Genomic DNA, 18,404 nt, shown 5'->3' on the forward strand with positions numbered 1-18,404 from the left:
CCCAAATTCCCTTATTCATCTGCTTCAGAGTCAACCTCTTCTCCCACCCTCCCTCAACTCCTGTAATCACTTAGCTGCTCTTTATCTCTATCTTGATCTCTATCTCTAGCCGTTGATCTCCAGCTCTAGCTCTAGTTATTTTGAGTGTAACCATTATTCAAGGTCCAGCTAGTCCTGATATCTGCAGGCATTATTCAAATCTGTACTTGATAGCAAAATAATTGGTAGAGCATGACTGAAAGAGTGTTAACTATGGATATAGTTAATAAATTATACATCAGCTTTTGTGGAAATGTGATATAGAATCTACGGGCAATACCTTAGCTGGAGTGGTTAGAAGAATGATTTCTGTCCTGGTCTGGCTTAGCCCAGATTCTTCCTCTCCTATTTTGTCAGGATTCTGCTAATTTCCTTCATCAGATCTGTTTTTGTCCCTCATACAGTTACTTCTTCATGTAATATTCATAATATAGGTTATGGTTTTTCCCTTGAATTTACAAATGCCCAAAGTTTCTTTTAAGCACAGCATCATTGTCACTGAATTGCTAATGATGTCCACAAAAATTTTCTTCATCCCCCTGTCTCTTTCCATCTGAGTCCTCCACTGCGTCTGTGCTCCCTGGCTCAGGCAGTAGTTCCTTCTTAACCTAAGTGCTTTGTACTCTGCAGTTAGCTCTCTGGTTTGCCACATGTGTGTTTTGGTTGTACCCTGGTACTGAGGGTTTAAGTGCTAACGTCCAACATACAGCCTGGCTACTGCAGCCGTGGGGTATTCCTGTTTGACCATTTCATATCCACTAATCATTCACACCCATGGAGAACCCTGGCCTATGAATTACATAGTGAAATCGAATTTCCCAGGAATAGGAAATAAGAAGTAGGAACAACAAAAAAGTTCACAGGTTGGTTCCTGTGCCTGCTGCACCTGCAGCATCAACCCTAGGGGTTAACATCAGGCAGGCTGATGGCAAAGTAGCTTCAATAACTATTCATGAGTCACAAATATGCTTAGGCTTTGTCCTGTGCATTTTAGAAGGGCTACACTGGGTTCTAGCTCTAAATTCACCTTGGACACCTCTTCATTTCCTACTCCTGGCCACTCCTCACAAGGCCACTCCCTCACTCTTGAGGGAGATACACACCCACATAATAAGGGCAATGTAAAACCACGCAGCACTTTAGTTTCAGACTAGTAGTGCCGTATGGCCTCGTTTGGCAGGACAACGCTGTGTGTCCAGGTGTAGTTACTGATAGCACTTTTTTTACTCTCAAAGTGTAACAATTTTGATTATAAATTATATGACTACCTTAGTTATATATAGCATATATGCACAACATATAACTCTCCCCCTCCCCATCGGGAGGGAATATGGAGCCATTAGAAATCAGACAGACCAAGAGAAGGGCATAGGGTCAAAGAAAGAAATTAAAATTATTCTTAGTATTGCCAAATAAAATTGGCAGACAGAATTTTGTAATACCTCTTGGAGTGGAAGCAACACACCCATAATGGCAGTTCTTAGGAGGGAGTTTGAGTTTTCACAGATATAGAGACTAATCAGAAATTTTAAGGCCCCTGAAACTAGGGAGTGTTGTCACAAAAGAATGTGGTCATGCAAGAAGGAGATGCAGGAAGCCATGCAGATCAGACCAGAACAGAGACCGATTACTTAACCAAAGTAGCTGAAGGACGCACTGAAAGATTCTAACAGGAGTAAGTATACGGCAGAGGTCCTTTCATTGAGAGATGTTGGGGTCTCTGTCACTTCTGGGAAGTATAACTGAAACTTCTTGTACATACAAAATTTTCTGGAAGACCTATCCATAGTTTTCATCAGATTCTCAAAAAGGTCCAAAAAGTTAAGAACCATTGCTTTAGGTGTTTCCAGTTTTAAATGTTTTAAAATATGTTAAAAGGTTGTTATTCCAGCATCATTCTATTTAGTCATTTTCAACACATCTACCACTAGTTTCACAAAATCCTAAGTCAGGGCCCCCTGGGTGTCTCAACTGGTTAAGCATCCAACTTTGGCTCAGGTCATGATCTCACAGTTCATGAGTTCAAGCCCCGCATTGGGCTCTATGCTGACAGCTCAGAGCCTGGAGCCTGCTTCACATTCTGGGTGTCCCTCTCAGCCCCTCCCCAATTTGTGCTCTCTCTCTCTCTCTCTCTCTCTCTCTCTCAAAAGTAAATAAACATTAAAAAAAACACCTGTGTTAAATAAACCTTCACAGGTAAATAAAACCTGAGTTTTACAATAACGATTCCAATATCTGGGGTAGAAAAAAAACAGATAAACAGATAAATCGTTAACAAAATGCTCTCTTAACATAGCTTATTTCTCCCTAGGCATGTTGCACATTATAGAAGCCCTTGGTAATTCTATACTTCTGAGGATAACATAGAGGCAGTTTTGCAAGTTAAATATCATTTCAGATAAAGATGGGAGAGCTATGTCATGTATAAGAAAATAGACTGGTTCTGCAGTGCCATTTGAGAATGTTTTTGTTTCGGTTGACTTTTGGTTTAGTTTATTCCCTGTTGATACTGCATTTATGTGCCAGGTGAGCTAGGGTGTGATTGGTTTATATAGTTCTTATTTGTAATAAAATACTGAATGGTAGGCATCTCTACTTCTGCTATGGCAAACCCCACACTTGTTCCGAACATTGAGTATCTGGATGCCCTTGTGAAAAAAATGTAACTTCTCTGGGCTTGAGGTTCCTTATCTCCAGACATGAATGAGAGCGTTGGCTTTCATTAGAAGTTATCAGAGGTTTCCTCCAACGGTGTAATTTTATGGCTTTGTATTTCTAGGAAGGCATCTGTGTTTATCATTCTCAAGTTTATGCAACAAACTCCTGAGGAGGAGAAGCACTTTATGTTCACTCAGGATATCTAATACAAAAAGTAAATAAAAGATAAAACATTGATTGAACAGCTTGGGAGAAGGCCTCTCAGGAGAGCCATGCTTCTCTAGTCTCCCTACTCCATGAAAAGACTGATTGGCCAAATTCTAGGAGTCCTGCCACAGTGCACAGAACCATCATATCATTCATTAAGGGTCAGACACACACACACACACACACACACACACACACACACACGGACACAGGCATGTTCATATGAATGCACACACGTGCAACATGAATTCTCTCTTTTTTATCCCTACAAGGCTTATCCTAGCTGGCTCTTTTGTATCATCTTTCCCACCATGCAGAAAGAAATGAACAACTAAGCCAATTGCTGCTTCTCAGTGACAGGAGTCCTGGCCTTTACTCTCTTCCCTCTCCTGGGCACAGAGGTTTTTCTTGCAGAACCTCAGTCCTTCTGGTCTGATTTCTGAAATATGAGAAGGTGCTGGTATTCAGAAATAGGTCACGTGCCCCTACTGAGAGTACCAGAACATGGCAGGTGGGAGGGAGAAGAGCGTTTGAGGTTGAAGCGTTACATATCGGGTAACCCTACACCAGTTATAGACAACATGTTAGAGACAACATTCCCCCGAGTTGAAAGTATCACTTCCTGGTCACAGTCAGAATTGAAAATGGGTCCCCCGGCCAGACAAAATTATGAGGCTTTCATAACCCCAGCGTTAGCTAAGCAATGGCCATAAGTAAGCATTATTATTTAATCATATGCAAGTTGTTTTCATTCTGACAGTTATGATGGACCTGAAGAATATTACCCCCTGTACTCACACCTATAATATCATCTTAGGTGATGTCCCTGGAGGTTCAAAATCCAGTATACTTCACTCTAGAAATAGAAAATCTTGTGCATTTGACTCATATGTGGAATTTAAGAAACAAAAAGATGAACATATGGGAAGAGGGGGAGAGAAGAGAGGGAAACAAACTACAAGAGATTCTTAATGATAGAGAACAAACTGATGGTTGATGGACACAGGTGGGTGGGAGATGGGCTAGATGGGTGATGGGTACTAAGGAGGGCACTTGGGTGCCTGCCTGGCTCAGTTGGTTGAGCGTCCAACTTCAGCTCAGGCAGGTCATGACCTCGCAGTTCATTGGTTGGAGTCCTGCACCCGGCTCTCTGCTGTCAGCATGGAGCCTGCTTCAGATCCTCTCTCTCCCTCTCTCTCAGCTCCTTCCCTATTTGCATGCTCACTTGCATTCTGTCAAAAATAAATAAAAATTAGAAAAAAAATTTCTTTAAAGAAGAACACTTGTTGTGAGGCACCTGGGTGCCTCAGTTGGTTAAGCATCTGACTCTTGGTTTCAAGAGATCATGATCCCACGGTTTCATGAGTTCAAGCCCCATATCAGGCTCTGTGCTAGGAGCATGGAGGTTGCTTGGGATTCTCTCCCTCCCTCTCTCTCTGCCCCTCTGCCACTCACACTATCTCTGTCTCTCAAAAGAAATAAATAAACTTAAAAAAAAAAGAATGGTGCTTGTTGTGATGAGCACTGGGTGTTGTATGTAAGTGATGAATCACTGAACTGTACTTCTGAAAACAGTATTGCACTGTATATTAACTAACTAGACTATAAATTGAAAAAAAAAATTTTAATGAAAATGAAAACACAACCCAAAGAATGGGAGAAAATATTTACAAATCATGTATCTAACAAAGGCCTAGTATCCAAAATATGTAAAGAACATTTACCACTCAACAGCAAAAAGACAGATAACCCAATTAAGGAATGGGCCAAGGACTTGAATGGATGTTTCTTCAAAGAAAACAAATGGTCAACCAGGACAAAAAGAGACGTTCAGCATCATTAGTCATCAGCAAATGCAAATCAAAACCACTCACTAGGATGGCTATAATAAAAAAGATGGACCATAATAAGTATTGGCAAGGATATGAAAAATTGGAACCCTCATACCCTGTTGGTAGAATGTAAAATGGTGTAGCCACCTTAGAAAACAGTTTGGCTAAACATAGAGCTACCATATGACCCAGTATTTTCATTCCTAGATGTATACTGAAAAGAATTGAAAACTCATGTCCACAGAAGAATTTGTATACAAATGTTCAGAGTAGCAGTAATCATAATAGTTAAAAAGTGGAAACAACCCAATTCCTCATCAACTGACGAACAGATACACAAATATGATATATCTACACAATAGAATATTACTAGGCTATAAAAATAAATGAATTACTGATACACACAACAGATGAACATTAGAAATACTAGGCTAAGTTAAAGAAGCCAGACCCAAAAGCTGTGTATCACTCCCTTTACATGAAATGTCCAGAAGAGGCAAATTCATAGAAACAGAAATTGGGGTAGTGGTTTACAGGGAGAGAAGAATGGTAAGTATATGCCAGTGAGTATGAGGTTTCTTTTTGGGGGGATGAAATGTTCTCAAATTGGATCATGGTGATGACTGCACAATTCTAGGAATATAAATCCTAGAGAAGTATACCCTTTAAAAGTGTGAATTTGCTGTGGCAGCAGGCACATCCTTGACTTTATAGAACAATGCTGTTGAGTTGATGGGCCTGTACATGGGGTCAAAAATGCTCTGCCAAAAACCTCATCATTGGTGCCAAGGACCACACAACCACTCAGATGGTGGCAGAAGTTGACAGGGTGACAGGTTCAACAGCCAGTTTAAAACCTATGCTATCTGTGGGGCCATTGGCAGGATGGGGGAGTCAGACGACTCTATCCTCCTACCAGGCAAGGCCCACAGCATCGTTTCAAAGAATTTCTAACTGGAGAGGATCACAGATGTGGAATATCTATCATAAACAAATAGCAAGGAAATAAAAAAGTAAGTAGCACAAATCAAAATAAGATAAGTGTGAATTTTATGGCATCTGAATTATATCTCAATCAAGCTGTTATTTTTCAAATGTCCAATACACAGTAGGTATTTAATAAATATTGTTGATTTCATTCCCATCAGCCTAAATTAAGATAACAGAGCTGAGGCTATTTCCTGCCCAGGGTTTAACAACTTTTGTCCCCTTCTGCAGCATCAGGTGGGAGTGCCTGAGGGCTTCCAGTGAAGGAAATTGGAAATAGCTGTCCAGGTTGTTGGGCTGGGAGGAGGAGCTGGTAAAGAAAAGGGAATCCAAAATTAGGAAACAGATGCAGATTCTCTCAACAGAGAGAATGGTCTCAACAGAGGCCATTCTAGTCAATAAAGTAAGGGAAAAGGTGGAAAATAGAACTTGAGACAAGAGACCAGAGGTTTGGGATCTGAAGGCAACTTAATTCAATGAACAGCTTCTTATATCCCCCTCCCTGAGTTTCATTTGTCTGCCCACTTGATTTCTCATAGAGCAAGGACAGGGATCCCACTGCTTATACTCAAGTTGATTCAGTCATTTTACTGCCAGGAAACTGTATCTTTTCCTGTTTCATTGAGATGTAGTTGACATATAACTATTCCTTTTAGGTGTATGACATGATGGTTTGATAAATGTATATATTGTGAAATGATCACCACAATAAGTTTAGTTAACATCTATGACTTCATATAGTTAGAATTTTTTTTTCTTGTGATGAGAACTTTCAAGGTCTGCTCTCTTGGCAACTTCCAAAAGTATAATGTGTTAACTATAGTCTCAAAGATGTATATTACATCCCCAGAACTTATTTATCTTATGTTTTAATTAAATAATTATATTACTAGGCATGGAAATAAAGAACAACAAATGAGAGTTGAATTTCTACAATATTGGGTCCCCTATCCTGAGTATAAGTGAAAAACACAGTGGCAATTTATTGTGCTATATTAGCAATACAGGTAACACAATTTGTTTATAGGTAAACAGATATAATTGGACTGCTTAAGTCTTCATTCAATGCAATCTTTTATGCAGATAAAGAATATTATATATTTATTAATTTAATTAATACCATTAAACAAATCCTTGTGGGAATAGAACTAAAACATATTCAGAACCGAATGTTTACTGGGCACTGTGTATTAAGCACTGTCACAAATGTGATCCAGAGATAAAGCCTAAGAGAGAGCCTTTGAATCTTACGACTGGATAACAGTGGCCTTTGAAAAGCAGTTTCATTAGAGAGGTGAACCAGAATTGGAAGGATTATAGTGAGTGTGTAGTGAAAAAGTAAAAGTAAAGGTGTGGACTCCTTTTCCAAGTCTAGCAGTAAAAGGAAGAACAGATGAGATAGCTTGAGGAAGAGGCAAGGCAAAAAAATTATAGCAACTCATTTCTCTGATTATTTAATATGGGCCCAATGTAGATAGTTTGGAAGAACAGAGAAAGTATAGAGAAGTATACAGGAGTATAACATTGTATATACATTTCTGTATACAGAAAGTATACAGAAGTGTAACAGGAAAATAAAATAAAAATGATTTATGATCTTTACATAAAAATAAACAAACTACAAAGCTACATTTTTTGTGTCAATTCCTATCAAAGAAACTTGAATAATGAATTATTTAAAAGCTGGCATACAATTTAGACTTCTAACTAATCAAAGTATATTTCTATTAAAGTTAAAGAAAGGGGCACTTGGGTGGCTCAGTCATTTGAGTATCCAACCTTGGCTCAGGTCATGATCTCACAGGTTCCTGAGTTGGAGCCCTTACGGCTGTCAGCGCAGAGCCCACTTCGGATCCTCTGTTTCCCTTTCTCTGCCTTTCCCACCGCTTGTGTGCTCTTCATCAAAAATGAATAAATATTAGGGACACCTGGGTGGCTCGGTCGGTTGAGTGTCTAACTTAACTTCAGCTCAGGTCATGATCTTGTGGTCCATGGGTTCAAGCCCCATGTCAGGCTCTGTGCTGACAGCTTGGAGCCTGGAGCCTGCTTCGGATTCTATGTCTCCCTCTCTCTCTGCCCCTCCCCCGCTTGCACTCTGCCTTTGTCTCTCTCTCTCTCTCTCTCTCTGTGTCTGTCTGTCTCTCTCTCAAAAATAAATAAATATTAAAAAATTTTTAATACAAAAATGAATAAACATTAAAAAAATAAAGACAAAGAAGGAAAGGACAAAAAGTGACTTTTCTTTTATGGCAGATGTTTAATTTGAAGGAAACGTATGGAAGTAACTGAAGCCATTTGGTACTACTTAGACATTATTTTGCTTGTTGACAACAATAAACTTTTGTTGACAGAAGTAGATCTAATCACAAGAAAAAAAGTTCCTATGTGTGGTGGTAGATGTTAACTAGACTTACTGTGGTGATTTTTTTTGCAGTGTATACATATATTGAATCATTATGTTGTACACCTGAAACTAACAATGTTATATGCCAATTATTTCTCAATTTTAAAAATAATAAAAATTAAAAAATGGAAAGGAGCAAACCAAAAAAATTGCATTTCATTCCCATATAACAATCCATTCCATTCCCATATAATAATCAAAATTATGGACTTCATTTACATTTTAGGTTGTCCTCCCCACATTTGGCTCAGATCTGCTGCACCCATGGCAGCCTGCAGGCAGAGAAGCCACAAGTCAGGAAAGGGAGTATGAATTACTTCTTCTCTCCCTTCCATTACCCTTCTACTGCTCCTCCCACAGCGTTATAGCTCTCCAAGGCTGGCACGCAGAGAGCAAGGAGAGGAAAGCAGGGCAGAAAAATTCTCACTTAACTGATGCTGATGCTGGCTGCCGCTGGCTCCTTTTAGACTTGGAAGACTTGTCAGTCTGGTTTTTTTCTCTCCTGGAAGGTGTTTGGGTTACTTGCAAACCCTGTCACCACCACTGCGGGGATCTCAAATCCATTTCTATTCCAGCTAGTCATTTGTGACTTCTTCCATACCCTGAGGTATCCACTTTGGGCCTTCTGTTCCTGAGGTTTCCACTTGGACAGGAACTAAGACCACTCAGGTTGACTTTTGTCACGTTATCCACCTAGACCTGATCCTTGGGAACCATGAAAACTCTTGCACCATGACAGACTCTAAAATGGCAGCTACTTCCCAAACTACAGCCATTGACCGCTTCCTCTAAGCTCTCAGTCCTTTATTTAAATTTTTCAGGAATAATTCTGACACCAGTCTTGTGTCTCCCAAACTGTGCGAGACACATACTAAGCTCTTTAGGTGGCTTCCGTAAGTTCCTCTCTCTTGCCTTCAGCTGAAGGGGAAGCACCTGTACCTTCACACTCTTCCCACCATGTATGGTATCATCATACTTATAAATTTGTATAAAATTATATTGCATATATTTACATTTTTAAATAAAAAATAAATATGACAAGGTCATAAGAAAGAGTCAAGCACAGTGCCAGGAAGATAGTAAGCATGAATGAAGGTTAACTATTATTGCTAAATATTAGTTTTTCTGAAAGGTCATTTATATGATTGTTAAGAAACGGAGAATAAAAGAGTCATCTTTAGAAGACCTGGCTAGCTACACGCCAGGAAACCAATTCCCTTTATTAAAATAAAATTAAAAATATTAAGGACTATGCCTTCTGACTTATATTTTTACAACAAAGATGGGGTAACATGTTAAGAGAGATCAATCCATCTGCAGAGGCAAAGAAGGTTTTACCAAAACATGAACCACTAAGAAAGAAAAACTAGACATACGTGGCACAGCATGCTGAAAATGGTTAGGATTTAAAAGAAATTAAAAAAAAAAAAGCAGGATGGTACAGTTAATAGAGCAATTTTGGTGCCATCTGAATATTTTTTTATAAACAAGGTGGAATATAAATGAAATAAATTATAATAGCTCTAATTTTTCCTTGCAGATCACATAATGAACATGACAGAAGCAATTAGTGGGGGATAAAAATGGCTGAAGTGATCAGATTGCCATGTTCTTATTATATGGGGCATCCAGACCTAGCCAGAGATATTCATGCACTCAGTATCCATGCCTTCATTCAAAAAATATGCACCTACTACGTATGAGGTGTTCTCCTTAGAGCCTGTGATCAATATAAACAACTATGACACAGTAATTGGCCTTAAGGCATGTACGGTCTAGTTGCAAAAGATAAAGCATGCTGTCTTTCAATTTAGAAATTTTGTGTAAAACTAAACTAGCTAGGTAGAGTGTTAGGTATTTATCATTAGAAGAAACATTTGCTGTTACCATCAAATTCTATGTATTTTCAAATTCTAGGTGCTTGTTTTCAAGTTTGTAGGTGTTGAGTAGTAGATAAAAGATGGATATGGTAAAAAAGAATGATTCAAATGATACAAAAGAGTATTGGTTTTAAAATATCATGTTTATATGCATTTCTTACATACCATGATATAAGAAATGCCCTAATTTTCAAAGATACTAGTTTTTACTTCTTTAGCCTATTGTTTCATTTCCTTCTCTAATTTACTTCAACCCCCATGGCACGCAATATGCAGAACTTGATCGGTTATATTTCAGGGCAGCCTAACACTTGGCCACATGTCATTCCCTGTTCTCTTTACAGAAATTCTGCAGTGTTTTCTCTAAATTTTTTTTCCCATGACATAATCTATCTTCTTTTTTTTGTTGTTGTTCTCTCCATTTCTTTCTTTCTTTTTTTTAATCTCTAATCACATAAAGCAATAGAGATCTAAAACTCCTTATTTCAGCGTCTTCTAATCGCTACCGAATTCTTCCCAGACCCATGATTTAACATCTGTGTTCAATATTCTAATCTACCAAAGAAGAATGGGGCTCAGTTTAACTTGCTTCTTTCAACCTGGGAGAGCAAGAAAAAAAAAAAGGCAGAATAACTGAACTCATCAGCTTCCTCATTTGAGATCTCCATTATATAGCTTCATTACTTTGACATGAATTCCCTAGACATCAGACTCACCCATACTCAAGTTTAAGGGCAAAAGCATCCCAAGGACAAATATAAATTACTTTTGGATTACTCAACTTCTGCTTCTTCTGATACAGACAATTTAGTTGACATTATTTTTTACTCAGTGAAAAGTGATACCTTTGGCTAGCAATTAGCTTTTTATATAACTTTTGCAATATTGTATCCCAAAGAGAGTAACTCTTTTAAATGTTATATTTAAAATAACTTTAAAATTGGGTTATAATGAGGGATTCTTGAAAAATTCCCAGCTAATTTTAATGCCCTAGCTTTAAATAATGCTGAAGCACAATGGCTTCATCTTGAAAATTTGACAACTAAAATGGTACTAATTAAAGCAATGTGTGCAATTTTCTTAGGGCTCTAAAACAAATAGAATTTGAAACTCAGTAACAAACTAGAATGACTGTCAGAAAATTAGCTAATTAAAAGATTTTAAAAGTATCACATATGTAATGCAGTAGAGAATAGGTAGTTCTACCTATGCAATTATGTGAATGCAATTTACGTGATTCTTTTAAAAAGATAATACCTGAATGCATTTGGCAGTGCTGACAGTTGTATAAGCTTGACCCTCAGGTATAACTGAGGCCCTGAATCGAGGATGGGACAGGAGGAAAAACAGAGCCAGTCATAGAGTTGGGTTATGGGGCAGCAAGCTAGTGTTCAAATGACAAATTCACCATGGACTCGGACTGGCATCGAAATTTGGTCCATTCCAGTTGGAAAGGGTACAGAGAGTAGAAAATAACGAAGTCAGGGGAGGCAGTGGTTTTGGATTTCAGGAGCAGAAGTCTAACGAAGCCTTGGATTTATGGAACATAGGATTCAGCTGCTCAAGAGCAGGCTGTTAGGATCCCTTTCACATGGATTTGGTTCAGTGTTCCTGATCCAAGGGGGAGCTTGAATTCTGAACAGTTAACTGAGGCAGAAATCCAGTCAAATGGCCTGGAATAACACAGAGCGATGAACAGAGGCTGTAGTTTGGGGGCATATAAGAAGCCAGGGTTCTCCCTAGGCACACAAAACCCAGGCTTAAAGCAGTGAGATTAATCCCACACTCCAATGGCTCTGGTTTGAGTCTGATAAAATATTGCCTCTTACGTACTATGATCAAAGCAATGGCTGCATGGAGTCAGGAAGGTGGTGAGGCTAAATGTCAGACTGAGGATATCTGTGCCTTAAAAAGAGCATGACCAGTGAAGGCAAAAACCAGTAAGGGCCTCATCCTCAAAAAAGTTATTCATGATACAGAAGCAAAAGAATCCTAAAAAGGAATGGTTTGTACTTGGATACATTCAAAAGAAGGTGCTACTTAACTGATACATCCAGTGAGGACACAAAAGTGGTACCTCCTGAAGGATACTTAATGAACTAATTTTTTCAACCCAAAATGTTAACAGAGCTAATAATAATAGATACATTTACTGAGCACCTCTATTGGGCCAAGCATTCTAGAAGGCTCCCAACAACCTACAAGGCAGTTAGACTATTATCACTATTTTACAGACAGGGAAACTAAGAATCAGAGAGATACAGTAAATGATCCCCAGCTACTCAGCTTACAACTGAGTCTAGTTCCAGTAAAGCAGTTGAGAAGAAATAGGCTTACATTATAGTCAGTTAAATTAAGCAAAAACAAACAACAACCACAAAAACCCAAAAAACAAAAACCAGATTAGACATATAGTCAAGCTTACTTTAATGTATTTATACACATACAAAAAAGTGATAATGAAATACAAGCTTTACTACTCTGATGTTCTAATGCTTACTGGTCCTTTCTCATTCAGATATTAGTGAAATGTTTACATGTCTACTGTTCTCAGGCTCTGCCTGCGTTTTCTTTTTTTCTTTTTTTTTTTTTTTTGCCTTGGTTTTCTTAGTGCCTGCCTTTTTACTCCACCAGTTGGTCTACAGATACATTACCCCAGTTTCTATGCTAATCCTAAGTGAAATGGAACTTTTGTTTAAAATCTGTTGGTATTTAAATTCCAACTTAAGTTTCCTACATGACTTCAGATAACACCCAAACATTACTATGGAGCCTCCTCCCAGCCACTCTCAAGCAATTGACATCAACTAACACCTGATGACAGGACAAGCTAAGCAATGAGGTTAATATTGTTAGCAAGGATAATAAAAATTTATTTCATTTGTATCTTTTATGGATAATAAACATTTTAAAGAAAATGACCACAGACTCTTTAAAATTATAAAGTAGATGCTATGGAGGCCAAGCTACATCTATTCACCAAGAAGTTTCATTATAAAGGAACATTTATAATTAACACATAATATTAAGTAGAGATCAATTTCCAGAGATAAAAATAGTATAGTTGTAATATGTAAATATGTGCATCACATAAAGAAGGAGGCAGTACTAACATTTCACTGATTTCCAAGCAAAATAATGTCAGATGTGTCAAATCAGAAGTCTAAATTGAGCATCTGAGGGGAGAATGAAGGCCAGGGTTAGGGATGGGAGGGGAATGTTCCCTGATGCAGGGAAGGGAAGAAAAAAAAAGTAGTGGCATTCACAGTAATTGGAGTAAAGAAGCAGACTTTCATCAAGGTAGGGCAGATTCGAGGTCCTAGAAAATGCTGGTGGCAATTAAACATCTTTTTGTCAGTCCATCCCACCAGCTCCCATCTCCTATCTCCAAATTTACTAGCAGACTGTGCTCCACTTACGTGACCTTAATGATGGCTCCAAACAAGGAGAAGAGATGCAAGCCAGTTATGATGGTTTAGCCAACCATATAGCTAGAGGAGCAGTGTCCACACAAGACCACCCTCACTTATGACGCCAACTACATATCTGGGCAGTTCCCCAAACCACCCTCAGTTTTGATCATTTGCTAGAAGGACTCAGAACTAAAACTAAAAACTGCTACAGCCACAGTTGTGGGCTATTACAGGGATTAAAATTGGCCAAGAGAAAAGATACATAGAGCCGAGTCCAGGAGGGGGCCAAATGAGGAGCTTCGTGTTCTCTCAACATGGAGTCATGGACAGAGTTAACTCCTTCTAGCCACAATGTGTGAAGATATGCACAGCCAGCAGAGGAAGCTCACCCCATCTTTGATATTTAGAGTTTTATTGGAACCCCATTACATACCACCTATGTGGCTGAACTGTAGTCTCCATTGGAGGTTGGGCTGATATCTTTAGTCTCCAAGCCCTTCTGGAGGCAAAACTGACACTGAGTGACCCAAAGCCCCCATCATAAATCACATTTTTAGACTGATACTGCATGGGTCAAATCCCCCAGGCAAAAATATTCCTATCAGCAAGACATTCCAGGGGCCTAGAGATCACCTCCTCTTAGTTTGGGGTAAAGGGAGACCTCCCTTTGGGTAAGGTTAATTCTTTACTACATACCGGGCCAATCAAATTCTTCGTCAGGAATTTCCTTTTTGGAGATAGAGGAAAAGGAACTGTCTTAGGATCCCCAGAAGCAGAGCTTGAGACAAGATTCTTTCGTGATTTGCTGAAGGAGTGTTCCCAGGAGAAAGCTATCAGGATGTGAGTGAAGCACTACAGGACAGGGGAAGATATTAAGTAGAAGAAATAGTTTCAGCTGAAGTCTAGTCATAGCCTAATTCCACCAGAAGCTCTTGGGCATGAATGATTGCACCTCAGAACTGACCTACCTTGAGAAGGCGTTTTGTACCCTCATATCATGTCAGCCATTGGCTGTCGGCCACCAGTGGGGGTGGGGCATTATTTCTCAGGCATTTCTGGATGAAGCAGCAACTAGTGGCCCAAGGCAGTTCTCCAAAGTTTGGCGCAGCTGTAAGCCAGTATCAATCAGCCACACTGGCAACAGCTCAAAGATAGATGCACTGACATGGAAAAGGGGGAGGATGGGTGGGCCACCAATAACATTTATTATACTCCACGCTGGCACTTGCTCAGATCAGCTTGCCTGTCACAGTTAGTTCACTATACCCAGTCACAGCTTCTCCAGGATTCTGGTTGATCACAATTTGGGGGAAAAGTTACAAAAGAAGGGTCAATGGGATGGACTTCTGCCCCTTGCTGCTTTATTTGATCACAAGGCCAGATACTCATCATGTCCCTCCTCTACTTTTTATTCGTAAATATTCTACCCGTTGACAAGCATTTCCACTGGTCTAGGTTTGTGTAATGGAATAGCCCAGACCCTCAGTGGAAACAGCAGCAAGACCCTTCTGAAGCTCTGGTTGCTGTTTGTCAATTTATAGTTAGAATCAGGCAGGGAGTACCAAGAGATGCCACAAAGCATCTAAATTTCTTCTCTTTTATGTATCAATATACCTATTTAAATGATGAAGTTCAGATACCCCTGCCAGTGTGGTAATTACTTTCTTTGCTTACCAGCTGCTATTAAAGGGACAAGAAATGCAAAGTGACCAGAAAGCAGCTATAAAGTTTAGAGGTAATCTATGTTGCTTGGGACAAAGACCCCCACTGCAATAGAAATTCAGACCTCTCAATCCACAGATCCTAAAGCTGCAAGGACAAGAAAACAAATTCTCCAAGTGGGTCATCAGGAGTAATGTTGACTGGGGATACTGAACTGATGTACTCTAACTGCTGGGGATACAGCACCATATAATATTCATCCCTTTGAGATGTATACACCATTCTGAAGAATAGTGCCCCTTTCTCACATGAGAATCATCTCTAATTCTAGCACCTCAGCAGAAGCTTTGAAAAAACCATTCCAATTGATAACAACACAAATGGAAAGATGTTCCATGCTCATGGAATGGAAAGATTAATATTGTTAAAATGTCCATATTACCCAAAGCAATCTATAGATTCAATGAAATCCCTATCAAAATACCAATAGCATTCTTCACAGAACTAGAACAAACAATCCTAAAATTTGTATGGAAGCACAAAAGCGCCCAATAGCCCAAGACATCTTGAGAAAGAAGAAAAAAGATAAAAGTTATCACAATTCCAGATTTCAAGATATAATACAAAGATGTAGAAATCAAAATAATATTATACTAGCACAAAAACAGACACATAAACCCATGGGACAGAATAGAAAGCCCAGAAATAAACCCACAATTACATAATCAATTAATCTATAACAAAGGAGACAAGAAAATACAATGGGGAAAAGACAGTCTCTTCAATGGGAAAATTGGACAATTACATGCAACAGAATGAAATTGGACCACTTCCTAACCCCATACATAAAAATAAACTCAAAACTGATTAAGGACCTCAATGTGAGACCCCAAACCATAAAAATCCTAGAAGAGAACACAGGTGGTAATTTCTCTGACATGGCTGTAGTGACATTTTTCTAGATATGTCCCCTAAGGCAAGGGAAACAAAAGCAAAAATTAACTATTAGAACTTCATCAAAATAAAAAGCTTTTGCACAGCAAAAATACATCAATAAATACATCAATAAAGCAAAAAGGCAATCTATTGAATGGTAGAAGATATTTGCAAAAGAAATATTAACCAATAAGGGGTTAATATCTGAAATATATAAGAACTAAACTAAACTAAAATATATAAGAACTTATACAACTCAAACCAAAAAACCCCAAACAATCCAATTAAAAAATGGGCAGAGGTCCTGACTGGACATTTTCCAAAGAAGACATGCAGATGGTCAATAGATGCATGAAAAATCCTCAACATCACTAATCATCAGGGAAATGCAAATCAATACCCCAATGAGATATCCCTTTACCCCTGTAAGAATGGCTAAGATAAAAAAAACAACAAATAACAAGTGTTGATGAGGATGTTGAGAAAAAAGGAAACTTCATACACTGTAGGTGGGAATGTAAATTGCAATATCCACTGTATAAAACTGTATAAAAAGTATGAAAGTTCTGTATAGAAAGTATGAAAGTAACTCAAAAATTAAAACTACAAATACTATATGATCCAGTAATTCCACTTCAGGGAATTGCCAAAGAAAACAAAAACACCAATTTGAAAAGATATACACACCCCTATGTTGACTGCAGCATTATTTACAATAGCCAAGATATGGAAGGAGCCTAAGTATCCAATGACAGAAGAATAGATAATGAAAATATGCAATACATATATATACGTATGTATATATGTATATATATATATATATATATATATATATATATATATATATATGGCACATGGAGTATTACACAGCTATAAAAAGGATGAGATCATGCCATTTGAGACAATACGGATGGACTTAGAGGATATTACACTAAGTGAAAAAATCAGACTGAGAAATGTAAATACTATATGATTTCACTCATATGTGACATCTAAAAAAAATTAATAAACAAAAAGCAGAATCAGACCTATAAATACAGAGAACAAAATGATGGTGGCCAGAGGGGAGGGAGGTGGGGTGATGGACAAAATAGGTGAAAAGGAGTGGGAGATAACAGGCTTCCAGTTATGGAATGAATAAGTAAGTCACAGGGATAAAAGATATAGCATAACATAATATTTATGGTCAGTGGTATCGTGATAGCATTGCATGGCAACAGATGGTAGCCACATTTGTGGTGAGCATAGCATAATGTATAAATTTGTCAAATAACTATGCTGTATACCTGAAACTAATGCAACAACGTGTGTTAACTATACTCTAATTTAAAAACAAAGAAGGGGCACCTGGGTGCCTTAGTCGGGTAAGCGTCCAACTTCAGCTCATGTCATGATTTTGTGGTTCATGGGTTTGAGCCCTGCGTCGGGCTCTGTGCTGACAGCTCAGCGCCTGGAGCCTGCTTCAGATTCTGTGTCTCCCTGTCTCTCTGGCCCTTCCCTGCTTCACTGTCTCTCTCTAAAAAATAAACATTAAAAAAAAATTAAACAAACCCCCCAGCCATTCTACCAAATTATCAGGTTGATAGCTCCTAGTAAATCAGTCTGTGAACCATCAAAGAGTAAGTAGAGTTAGACTCTGTGGATAAGAAAAACACACCCATACCCAGAACCACAACAGTAAAAACGAATGTTTGTTCTTTCAAAGATGGACATTATCTCATGTAAGCAACTTGCCACCAAATGATGGCAAGGAAACCAAATGGTCTTCTCAATGGGGGGCAAATGCTCCTTTCAACTCTCCCGAGCAAAAAACAAACATTTTGGCCCTTTAGTTCAGTACCAAACTCCATGGTCATTGTCAAGGTCAATAGTATCCCTCTTCCCCTGCTCAGGTTGCAACATTTCTGACCAGGAGATCCTTCACATATGTGTTTAGAAAAGCGTCCTTATCTATAGTACAATCTGTATAAATGAAGAATTCTAAATTTATCCAAGGCATTGAGGTGCATTAAGACCAGTTCCTCACTTATCAGAGGCTTCTATTTCCACTTTAAAGTTAGCTTATCTTTTTTAATTTTTAAAATATATTTTAAAAGTTTATTTTTTGAGAGAGAGTGGGAGAGGGGCAGAGAGGGGGAGAGAAAAACCCAAGCAGGTCCCTCACTGACAGCACAGAGCCTAACGCGGGGCTCAAACTCACGAATCCTGAGATCATGACCTGAGCCAAAACCACGAGTCGGACGCTTAACCAACGGAACCACCCAGGCTCCCTAAAGTTAGTTTTACCTTTGAATGCTATTTGTTGTTTAAAATGGAAGGAAAATAAGAGTTACAGTCCTGTCTTCTTTACTAAACATTGCTTGTCTTGCCTAAAACAGCTAAATGT

The 18,404-nt window shown here is 38.6% G+C and overlaps 1 pseudogene; it reads left to right on the forward strand.

Annotated features, from left to right (window-relative positions):
* The first annotated feature begins 5,219 nt into the window (after positions 1-5,219).
* LOC122222540 lies at positions 5,220-5,690 on the forward strand (annotated as a pseudogene).
* The last annotated feature ends 12,714 nt before the right edge of the window (positions 5,691-18,404 follow it).

This window comes from Panthera leo, chromosome B3 (genome assembly GCF_018350215.1).
Source record: "Panthera leo isolate Ple1 chromosome B3, P.leo_Ple1_pat1.1, whole genome shotgun sequence".
NCBI classification, from domain to species: Eukaryota; Metazoa; Chordata; class Mammalia; order Carnivora; family Felidae; genus Panthera; species Panthera leo.